This window comes from Propithecus coquereli, unplaced genomic scaffold, assembly GCF_000956105.1.
Source record: "Propithecus coquereli isolate 6110/MARCELLA unplaced genomic scaffold, Pcoq_1.0 Scaffold245, whole genome shotgun sequence".
NCBI lineage: Eukaryota > Metazoa > Chordata > Mammalia > Primates > Indriidae > Propithecus > Propithecus coquereli.
Window position 1 is genome coordinate 426,873 of NW_012148008.1, and position 12,180 is coordinate 439,052.

Here is a 12,180-nt window from a genome sequence, read left to right on the forward strand (position 1 = left end):
ATCATGAATTATTCTATAAGTTATCCAGAAAGAGAGATTGTACAACTTCCTTCCTGTTAATGACAGTAGATACTAATATTTGTGTCCATTTGACTACTGACTTTCCTCTCACTAATCTACCACATACTTCATTCCTAGTAATATAACAGTTTTATTCAAACAAAAGCAAGCAGACACATACACCCACACACATAAACATACATACGTGCACTCTATTACCTCATCTATTCTCAATCACTGCAAATATAAATTCTTTCAGACACTCTATAGTACTTCATGACATAACTGTTTTGGGGAAGGGACATGCTGGTAATCATATTCTTTCACTTCTGGAAAATATTCATAAGAATTGAAATTATTAATAACATTAAATTTGAGTATAATTAGTTGGATGGAATCAATGGGTGATGAAATCAGGTATTAAGGACTTGACACAGGAAATGTCTCCATTCTAGGGAAATTCCTACAGAGCAGAAAACTCATGCCAGTTGCTTGGTGTTTCCTGGTCTTTAGAACACTGGGAATACAATGCATTAAAAATCCAAGGAGTGATAGCATGTTTATCATTGATCTCTTGTGTGTGTGTGTGTGTGTGTGTGTGTGTGTGTGTGTGTGCACGTGTGTGAGAGAGTGTGTCCCCACCCTTCTAAAACATCATTAACTTCAGAGTAAAATTAAATAGGCTACATTTGTCTTCTACACCAATCACATTTGCTTATACTTTCTGAGGATATAGCATAAGCATTCTGATTGACCATAGGAATTCTTTTTTTTTCATGGAGACTACTCAGCAATATATTTATAAATCACTGTGGAGGGTGAGTTGATTAAGGCTGTATTCATTTTATTCTTATCCTTAATGCATTGTTTGTATCATTTGTAATGGTAGACCAAGTGTATACTGAGAGTATTTTTACATTTTTAATTTTTTACTACAACATGCTTAGCTCATCTTTGAATATTAAGTGAACAAAGAAGAAAAAGACAAAGTGACATTTATAAATAGGGTTGAACTCATAAATAAAAATATATAACGTTGTGTTCATAAATAATGCAGATTTTACAAGGCTGTAAGCTGATTCCTTTTGTGAAGTAAGTAGGTTGGGGATGGTAGTTCAGTGAACTGCAGTCAACAAAATGGAGTTGAAAAACATTAGTTGATGTGGACAGAAAAGATAGGTTTCCCTTTTGAAAATTTTAAAACCCTGAGCACATTCAGTGTGTGCTGCCACTTAATGCATTGTTCAAGTATTTCCTGCACATCCAATTTTTATGAGAACCTTAAAAGGCTTCTGGTAGACAGTTTAATCACATTTCCTCTTACCACTTGTATGTGTGCTTCTTATATGGAGGTCATTGTCATAAAAAGGAAACTTGTTTGGCTTCTCAGTGTGACTTATCATTTTTTTTTTTTTTTTTAGAGGGGGCAGGGACAATGGAAGCCTGAAAAAAACATTAAAGCAGATAGCATTTATGCCATTATGCCACTGCTTGTTTTTTTTCCAAATATGAGCTATCCATAATATGTGCAATATACGTATCTGTATGTCTCTAGACTTGGCTCTACCTTCTTCCCTGACATCCAAAGGAATTAATGACCATGATCATTAATAGATAAATGGCAACAGGACAACTGTTCATAATCCCTACAATATATGTGTAGTCAGATGAAGTAATCTTGTTAAAATAGCTTCATAAAATTTTCATGCTCATATTTCATCAATGGCTTTTACACCAAATATCCTATATTTGTAGATCAAAGGCTCTAAGGAATGCAAACTGAGCTGTGGAACAGAAAACCAAGCAGTGTCCTCCCCAAGTTTCATTTTCCACCTGTAAATAATCTTTAGTGAAGTTTTAGCTGCTGCTGTCACTGAGAAGGCATAGCAAAGTACTAGATCAAAATTACTAGGTATGTTTTAACAGGAACAATGGAGGAAATAAATTTTGGTCATTTTGTGAAAACTGCTCAAAATGATCTTTAAGGTCAGAAATAGTGTTACTGTTTTGAATGACCATGGCCTTGGATTAAGGACAGAACGTTAAATAGTGCTACCTTTAGGTAAAATAAAGGTACATATACCATTGGCTTGAGAGAGTACTCTCAAAGCCTGTGCAGGGCTAGATCATACAATAGGAATATAATTCAGACAAAAAAAAGACCATATTTCCATTTTATAAGGTGAATACTGTTTTCTTATTAACATTGATAACCAGAAAACATAGACAAAAGTCTCAATTTAACCACATAACTGCCAATTAGTAGTGTCAGAGTATATGCCTCACTTTGGCACTACTACTAAATTACACAACACTTAGGAACTTGAAAGAGCACAAAATCTCTTTTAGTTTTCTATTTATTTTACTGTCGGGAATTACAAAACATTTTGCATGGTGCACAATGTGAAGTCCACTGCCTCACTGTATCCCTCAGTCTCTACCAATATTTCCCGTATTGTTTTCAACATAGGAATTTTAGGGGAACTCAAACATTCAGAACTACACCAACGTAGTTTTAGAAACTTTCTTCAGTTATTCTGAGTTTATATTTCCAAACTAGAAAATTGGAAATAATGCCATCTACCTTGTGTATTGTCATGGGAACATGAAATTCTATACAGAAATTCCAGACAGGACAGAATGTCTGAACCTTGTGCTAAACACATTGTATCAGTTATTACCATCTTTATCATCACCATGACGCCACCATGTTATTAAATAGAGGCCAATCAAGTCTCCTTTAACTTGGAGATATTTCAGAATACTTGTAGTCCAAGTTTTACCTTAAAGAGGAGAAAATTGATATCCCAATAACTGACATGCCAAGGCCAGACAGCAAGTGTATAGCAAATTGGGAAGGAATTCATGGCTCCTGACTTTCAGTCTAGTATTCTTTTTACATAATTATATTTGGAAAGAATAAATATTATAAATGTGTCTTTCTTACTATTTTCCCACCTTTACTTTGCCAAGAGTATAGTTAGGGGAATACGAATTTAACTAGGACCTCAAATTAATCAGTTTTATTTCATTGATGATGATTACATGGATACCTATTTTCGTTTTCTAGCTAACAAATATGCATTCAGTAGTTGTTATTGGCTGAATTGTGTTCCCCTAAAATTCATATGTTGAAGTCCTAATGCCCATAATCTGACCATATTTGGAGATAGGATCTTTAATGAGTTAATAAACTTAAAATGAAGTATTAAGGGTGGGCCCTAATTCAATCTGACTAATGTCCTTATAATAAGAGGAAATTAGTACATAAACACTTCTGAAAGGAAAACCATGTGTAGAAAAAGGAAGAAGACATCCATCTTTATACCAAGGAAAGACACCTCAGAAGAAACCAACTCTACTGGCACCTCAATCTCAGACTTTTAACACCCAGAATTGTGAGAAAATAAACTTGTGACGTTTAAGCCTCTCAGTTTATAGTACTTTGTTATAGCAGCCCTAGAACTCTAATACACTAGGCACTAGACACTCTTCTGAAACTTTATCCACATTGTGTCATTCAGAGCTGAAATTTAAAACTGGTCATTCAATTTTAGTGGAAACATTAATATAATGTTTCTAAATGTAGACTTCATTATTTTCCTTGGAAAAATGACCATCTGAGAGTCAGGGAAAAACAGTAATAACCTGGAAATCTCTCATTAGAAAGCCATTCAAATGTTATTCTAACACACTTTCCTAGTTCATTCCTCTAAAATTACTTTGAACCTTTGTGTGCAGTTGTCATAGAAAACACTTTATGTCATGTTTTACTAATTTTTTGTGTTCATCACTCCTAAAAAAATGTAAGCTCATGTGAAATAGGGACTCTACCCCCAAGCACTTAGCATACAAATTGTATTGTGTAGCATATGTAAGTATGTGATAAATGCTGGTGGGATTACAGACACTTCTTCAAAATGCTGATCTGAGTACCTATGCTATGCAACTGACTGTCTTGGTGGTGAAACAGTTTTATAACATGATCTTTTAAATTCCTCAATAATTAAATTTGCTTGGATGGTCTCCAGGAGAGACTACCTCATGCCAACGTTATTACAGTGAAATTCTAGAATGCTAATTCTGGTTCTTGGTTGTAGAGATCATCCTTGGTACCTAAAGCTAATTAACATAGTGATACAAATGTTAATCCATGAAGCTTACAAGTAGAAAACCCAATTAGGGTGATGTGATATTAATTAGAAGAAAATAAGAAGTTTGGATTGAGAGCCCAGTGACACAATGTGAGTTCCATATGGTGTGCATGTGGGTAGGCTAGGCGGTGAATGGGGTGCTGGCCACACAGGGCACGGCAGCTGCAAACAATTCTTCGGAGATACTGTGATGATTATATTGACAGTATTTCAAATATTATTTAACTCTTTTAAAGAACAAAGGTATATTATAAAAAGGTAGTAATTTATTTTTATCAATTTGTTTATTTATTTGCAGGTACTATAAAGTAGTTAAAATGGGAAAAGGGGAAATCATATTCAGGGGAAATCCATTAAGAAACAGCTGCTCCTCCACTACTCAGAAAAGGCAGGGGAGCCAAGTGCAATGCTAAACATGTGAGGAGACTGGTTTTCTATTTAAACTCATTATTTTGGTTAATGGTGTTTCACTGGGAAAATATGGTTTGGAAAACAAAATAACCTTTGGAAACATAACATTGTAATTCAGGTATTACTCCTGTCATTGCTGTTTTATTCAGATGATTATGCATAGATAATAAATAAATGAAGCCTGAAATGAATGAATTATGATTAAATTACCATATCCAGAGGCAAAGATCCATTTTAAGAAGTATCATAGAAAATTGTTAAGAAAGTATTTTTATGCTACTGTCTATTTATTGTATTATATGTTATTATATTGTAATACAGTTGTACATTATAAATGTTTTGATAAGGTGAGTATAAATAATTTTAAAAGGGACTAAATATGCTATTAACAAAAGAGGAATTTAATATGTAATAGGAATAAGAAGAGAATGTTGAAAATCAACTTAACAAGGTTAAATAGAGGATCAACAAATAACTCAAAGCTACATAAATGTGTCAACTTTCAACTCAGAAACAAATGGGTGCAACTAAAATGTTGTAGCAGGAAAAACAAACTTTTATATTCTAGTATCACTTAATTAAATCAGGTCCATGCATTGTGGCTTATCCATACTGGACTACAAGAAGAATACATATAGAATTCTTAAAATATTAAATGGATTTATATTAGGGAAAATATTTTATGAAGTGTATATTATAGAGGCAGAAAAGAAAAAATGTAAATTAAAGGAAGGCTTTTATGACTCTGAACAGGAAAGTGTGTTATTTTTACCATTTAAAGCCATTTGATTTTTTAAATAAAATAGCTTACCCAAAGATTATTTACAAATCATATGTTGAACTCTCTGAATGGACGATCATCTATCACTAGTACTGTACTTTCTAGTCCATTTAAAAGTATTTACGAATAAAATATTGATAATTGAATTGAATTAATAAAGAATAAATTTAAAATTTATTTTAAAGCCATTTATGCCTTTTAGTTTTGTGAATTATATTCTTTCTGTTTTCAACTTGACAACTTCAGATCATTTGCTGAGATCTTTAATATTTTTTGCAAAAAATCATGTTTATATTTGTGCCATTCATTTATGTATTCATGCTACTTTGTGAGTTTTGAAGTATTAAGAGTTTATATTCTGTATTCCAGTGTGCCAGTTTGCCCTGTGGGATATTGCCTTGTACTAATCCACATCCCTACAGACTGAAATAATAATATAACTACTCCAATCAACTCAAAATTTTAAACATTCTAACTCGGCAGTGAAATTCATTTAATATGAGCATACCTGTAGTTATTTCTTTTTCTTTTTTATTCATGTGTAGATACTTGATATATGTATGTATATATGCTCATGTATGTATAATTTTTTCATATAAGTGTTAGTAATATACTTTTTAAGATATTTATGAGACTGATAAAACAAAATTGAAGATTATATTTTTATTTGATTTGATTTTTGTATTAGTATATTATGAAATTCCTTACATAGGTTCTTTAAATGAAGAACTTTCCTAGTACATTTAAATACTGGTAGAATCTCATTTTAAGTAATATTACTCAGAACACCAAAATTCTTACCTACATTCACACCTAATTTAAAAAAATAAGTTAATTGAAAATATGTACAAAGTTCAAACATTATATATTTTCCATTTTTTCTTCACATAAGACATGTGCTTAATTGTGTAATATGTTTGAAAACAATAACATGGTGAGGAAAATACTTTGAAATGAGACTTTTATTATATTCAAAGCTGAAAAGTTTAATACTTCTTTTCCTCAATCCTTCACTGTCTGCATTTGAGGGCTGCTTGAGATAAGATATATTAACAGATATGTCTCTGAATATAACAATAGCAATTTGATTTGATAAGGGCTAAGAAGACAGGTTTACCAATTACAGAAGTAGTTTTTAAATGATGTACTTCCTGGGAGAAACAGAGGGTCACTTGTTCAAGGATTGGTGGCAACAATTGAGTTCTTACCCAAAGGAATTTCCAGAAGTTTTTAAAATAATACAAGTTGAAAACTAGTATAAATGGTCAAATATGCTAAGGGCTGTCATTTAAGGTACAGGATTTGAGAGTAGGTAGTCTCTTTATTTCTCTAGCTTCATTTTCTTTTCTTGGTCCACATGATTTTTGCTTTGCTTCTGTGCCATTATGAGTGGACGCTTTTGAAGTCTGCCCTAAGGATACTAGCTCATTGCAGGAAATAGACAAGGCAGGAGAATCCTATATCTTATATTTAAAATAGGTTTAAAGATATGTTAAGTACTGAATCAAATGGACAATATTTACAGAAATGGGTTATAATTTTTTAAATGGAAAGGATTGTGGAGATGCATTAATAACCTTTTGTTGATTGCTAGGAACTGCTTCACGTTCATCAAAAAAGCCGTAACAGAACTGTGCAACTGCCGACACTTGGTCCCTGTAACCATGCCAGGGAATTCACCTCTGGGTTTTTAACCAATTAGCTTTGTGACATTGAGCAAATTACTTATTCACTCTATGACTCAGTTTCTTTATCTGTTAAAATGAGAATGTAGGTTACGCACATTGTATTGGATAGTGATGAAGATTAAAAAGAAGAATACGGCCGGGCACGGTGGCTCACGCCTGTCATCTTAGCACTGTGGGAGGCCGAGGCGGGAGGATTGCTTGAGCTCAGGAGTTGGAGACCAGACTGAGCAAGAGCAAGGCCCTATCTCTACTATAAATAGAAAGAAATTAGCCGAACAACTAAAAATAGAAAAAATTAGCTGGGCACTGTGGCACATGCCTGTAGTCCCAGCTTCCTGGGAGGCTGAGGCAGGAGGATCGCTTGAGCCCAAGAGTTTGAGGTTGCTGTGAGTTAGGCTGACGCCACAGCACTCTAGCCAAAAAAAAAAAAAAAAAAGAAAAAAAGAAGAATACATCTAAATTACTTGTAACTATGTCTGAATACATCTAAATTACTTATAACTATGTCTGGCATCAGGTAAACAATGTTACCTATGATTATAGGCTTTTTATTTTAACCTGCATTTTAAAATAGCTCCAAAAATATAGAACTAGATATGTTAATTGTCTTGGTTAAGATGAAGTCTTCATGATTTAATTTCTAAAATAAAAATGTTTGAATCCAAAATATTTAGACATAACTCTGTTATGAAATAAGGTTTACATATAATTATGTACCCAACTAAAAGATGTGGTGTATTTTCTCTATTTATTCTCTATAGTCAAGATTTGGTACACATAATTAGCTATCAAACATGTGCCAAATATATAATTGCTTATGTCTATTAGCCAGGTGCAGCATAGCTTATAAATTAATTCTGTAAATCTGATTAAATTATGAATTCTGCCATTTTCCTCTATTCAGATAGTGGGCATACAATTATTTGATTATCTACTCACCAAGTATGTAAGTTTTGCTGATTTGTATACATGTTTTAGTGATCTGAACCATGCTATGTTAAACACATTTTGTCTTCAGCTTCTGACTTGAGCCTAAATATTCTCATCCCTTTCATATTCTAGTGATATGATATAACTGAATATTACATCATATATAAATAAAAAGTGATAAACATGCACTCCTAATTCTATTGGTTTTTAAACATTTAATAATATAATGAGTTTTCTTTTTAAAGATAAAAAAAATGAACGAGTTGGAAAAACCTGACCTAATAGCTAGTCTTGGTAGCATTATTATTTTCCCAAGGAGAATGAAAGGGAAATGCATTTTGATTGGTTCTATGACATAAAGAAAAGCTAAACTGTAAAACTGAAAAAGACTAAGTTCCTCATTTCTAATACGATAGTGGCAAATTAGAATTATCTGCAGTAGTAGCAATAGGAACAGATTGCATTTTAAATCATCATATCATTGACAGACAATTAGATTCAGAACTTTCCAAGCATGAGGCAGTGGCAATGTTTGTTCACCAACAAAGTTATTCAAGCCAAAAGCCCAGGGAGGGTATGAACATAAGGAAGTTACTTCTGGGTGAGTTGCTGGAATTAATTTCTCCTGTTATTTTCCTCCTACACATCTCCTGTAGAATCATGAAAATTAAAGATAGAAAATTCCTGTTAGCACTCCTTGAGTCAGCTCTCCTGCCCATTCAGAAGCAAAGTGTACTATCTTTCTCCTCAATCTTAGTTTAGGGGGAAAAATTCACATAAAAAGAAGGCAGAGAAGTAGTTTCCCTGGAGTTGAAGAAGTAGTTGATAATTTTTTATAAATTCCAAATGTAACATGATATTTATAGCTACATATATATTTTATATATTTCAAACCTTTGTGTAAAATATTAATAATTTTTGATGAAATGTATGTTTGCATCACATTTATTAATAGTTTTTGCACAATCATTTTACCAGGGCACAGTTAATCACAAGACCGACTTTCATTTAGGGGCATTTTATCGTACTTGAGTATAATAAATTGAAGAGATGATATGGTTTCTCTCTATGAAAGGGAAATAAATATTAGTATTGCTTATACATGAGACAAGTTAACCTAAAAAGGATGTCATCTCAGGACATAGTGCACAAAGTTTACGTAGACTCTTTTTTTGTTCTCTCAGTAGTAATACTCCTGTGGCAACGTTTTGACCTTAACTGCTGTACAAACTGATTAGCTATGTGAAAACCGCTAGCAATGACTTGAATAAATTTCAGAACAGTTTAAATGACTGTTCAAACCACTAATCTTAGGATTGTTTTGTAGTTTGTATATTTCTCCAGAAGTTTTGCTAATCCCTCACCTCAACCTTTACTCAAAATAGGAAGTATTCACATAGCAATCCACTTTGTATTAAATTAGTTTTTGCACATGTAGTCTTCCCTTGGGGTCAGATATTCTGAAAGATAAATACTACATTTTAGTGTCTTCAGTTTAGGGGAGCAGTGATATCTGAATATGTGCTTTGATTCTGCTTTATGCAAAACATATACTCATGATGTGTTTGTATTCATGTGACAAATTTTAGATCTGTTAGGACTTCTACTGAAATTGCCTTTGAATTTATATGTTCTTGGTAAAATAAAAATTACTTATCTAGTGTAAGAGGTCCATATGCAATAAATACAACCCTTTGCCCTAGTTTTTTCAACTGGATAAACAGCAGAACCTGCTCAAGTTGACTGAGTTGCCTGCCTTATAAAAAGGGTGATTCTGAATCTAACTTTGGCTTTTCTGTTTGTAAGAAAAAAAAATTGCTATTTCTTATGTAAATATGTTCAAATTTCTCTTTCTTACAAAGACATGAGTCATATTGGATTAGGGTTCACACTATTGACTTCATTGTAACTTAACCACTTCTGAGAATATTTTATCGCCAAATACTATCACATTCTGAGATACTGGGGGTTATGACTTCGACACACAAAATAGTAAATTGAAATGGACAGAGCAAAAAAAATAAAAAGAAGAAGAAGAAAAACTGAGTTTTTCCAATACATTTTGTTGACATTATGAAATTTCGATCAGATTGAAGAAATCCAGTTTCTGCTTGTATAGTTACCATAATTAAAGATAGTTAAGAATATTGAATTTTAAAATGCTATCTAACATTTCTAATTTATTCACTTTGAGAATATACTAATTATCTGAAATCTTTTGTCTGAATTTTTCTGTTTTACCAGGAAATTATCTGGCATAAGTCTATTATCTGTTCTAGGATTGTTTTGCAGGTAGAGGTCTTTGCAAGGGAAAGCAAGAACTTCTGTCAGTTTATTATGTATATATTTTAGGGTCTTTATACATCCGTGAAATTCAGTACAAGCCTTGAACATCCTCACTGAAAGAAGAAAACTCCCTTATTAAATTCTGAGTTTCACTCTAAGATAGTTTTATGTAAATGATAGTCTCGCAGATTTTAAGAATAACCCTATAATCTGGCTTCAGCATAATTTCAGAGGCATTCATATGAAGAGGCATTTTTAAAAGACTGATTGAAAATATGCAAACATTCAGGAGGTTATTGTTTTAGTATGTCTTTGATTTTGGAAAAGAGTGTTTTTTTCTCTTTTGTTTGAAAAATTACCGCTCACTGGAAACGGGAATTCACTCAATAGAATTGATTTGGAACACAAAATACTACATAATTTTCAATATATCCATGTTACATAAATGCAGAAGGCTGCATAATTTTACATTACATGGCTTTAGGATTGGAGATTTGTGTTTGTTTTTGCTTCAACAATTGCCTGGAAAAAAGATGATGAATTATGTGGTGGTTACAGGCTTTAATTTTTTGATTGAATGGAGGAATTATATTTATAGAAGGTCATTCACTCCTGTGGGGGAAGGTTATTAATATAAGAAATTATGTGCTGAGGTAAACCACCTCAGTCAGAGAGTGAAATTCATCATTCAAGACTTGTTTAGGGACATGCAAAATGCACTGTAAATTGAGTGTCTCTCTTTCAAGGGGATTAATGCCACAGCTTGGGAATTTTCAGAAAGTCGTGACAAGAGTCCTAAGGTTTATTGACAGAATACAGTTAATTTTTCCTTTATTTACCTGAAAACCAAATCCATTTTTGAATATCTCCTTTCATTCTTATTCTGTATCTTATTTAAAAATGTAGGAGAACAATATCTGTCTAATCTTATCATTCCCAAGTAAAAATTAAAAGTCTTAAAATATGTAGGTTTATTAAGTCCAGTCTCTTACAGATAAATGCAAACAATGTTTAGATATCAAGCATAGTTCTTCTGAACAGTAGTATGCCAATGCTTATTCTCAGAATAGTGTTGTAAGGGTCACAGCATGTTATTCAGGTTATTCTAGGGGCAAACAAGTTATCAGAGTTATATGGTTATGTTTAAAGAAGTGTAAGAATGTTAAAAAACATTGCCCTAGTTTTCTGTTTAGAAAAACGAACACCATTCTAGTTTTAAAACTTGAAAAGGAACAGTAAGGGCATATTGCATGTATTTTTAAATTTTAATATCAACAGAACCTGATTTTGTATAGTCCTTCATCCTTTTCAAATTTCTTTCACATTTAATTATCTCATATGAACCTCTTGGCCACCTTCCCTGACAGGCAAGAGAGGGTTTGTTATCCCCACAGGAAGATTGAGTCCTACGTGTTATATCACTTGCTCATGGTTTCACAACGAATACAATGTTTTTTTCCATTACAACACTCTCAGGACTATGCCTCCATGCATCCTCTCTAAACTAACAGTCTGTGAATGGCAGTGTAATGTTTGGTTCCACAGCATGATTTGAAATTGAAAATACTGAATTTACTTGAAAATATTTTTAAGAATCTATTATTTGCCACACATTGTGCACAACACTGGGGGCATCTCTGGGGCAATAGACACAAAACCACATATAAGTAGCATACAGAGAAATGAATATTAGAGAGATTATATTTGTTCTGGATGCAAAAGAGGAGGAGGATTGAATAAGGAAGGTGTAAACCAATGACTTGGGCTTTGGACAAGTTGGTTTTAAGATGCCCAAATGAATCCTAGATGAAATATTTTGCAAAAAAAATGTTTTGTTTGTTTAGAATGAAGCGTAGGAGAACAGTAGGCTCTGAAGGAGTAAATTTGGATGCCATCACTTATAGATGTGTAGGAGATAACTGAAAGTGTA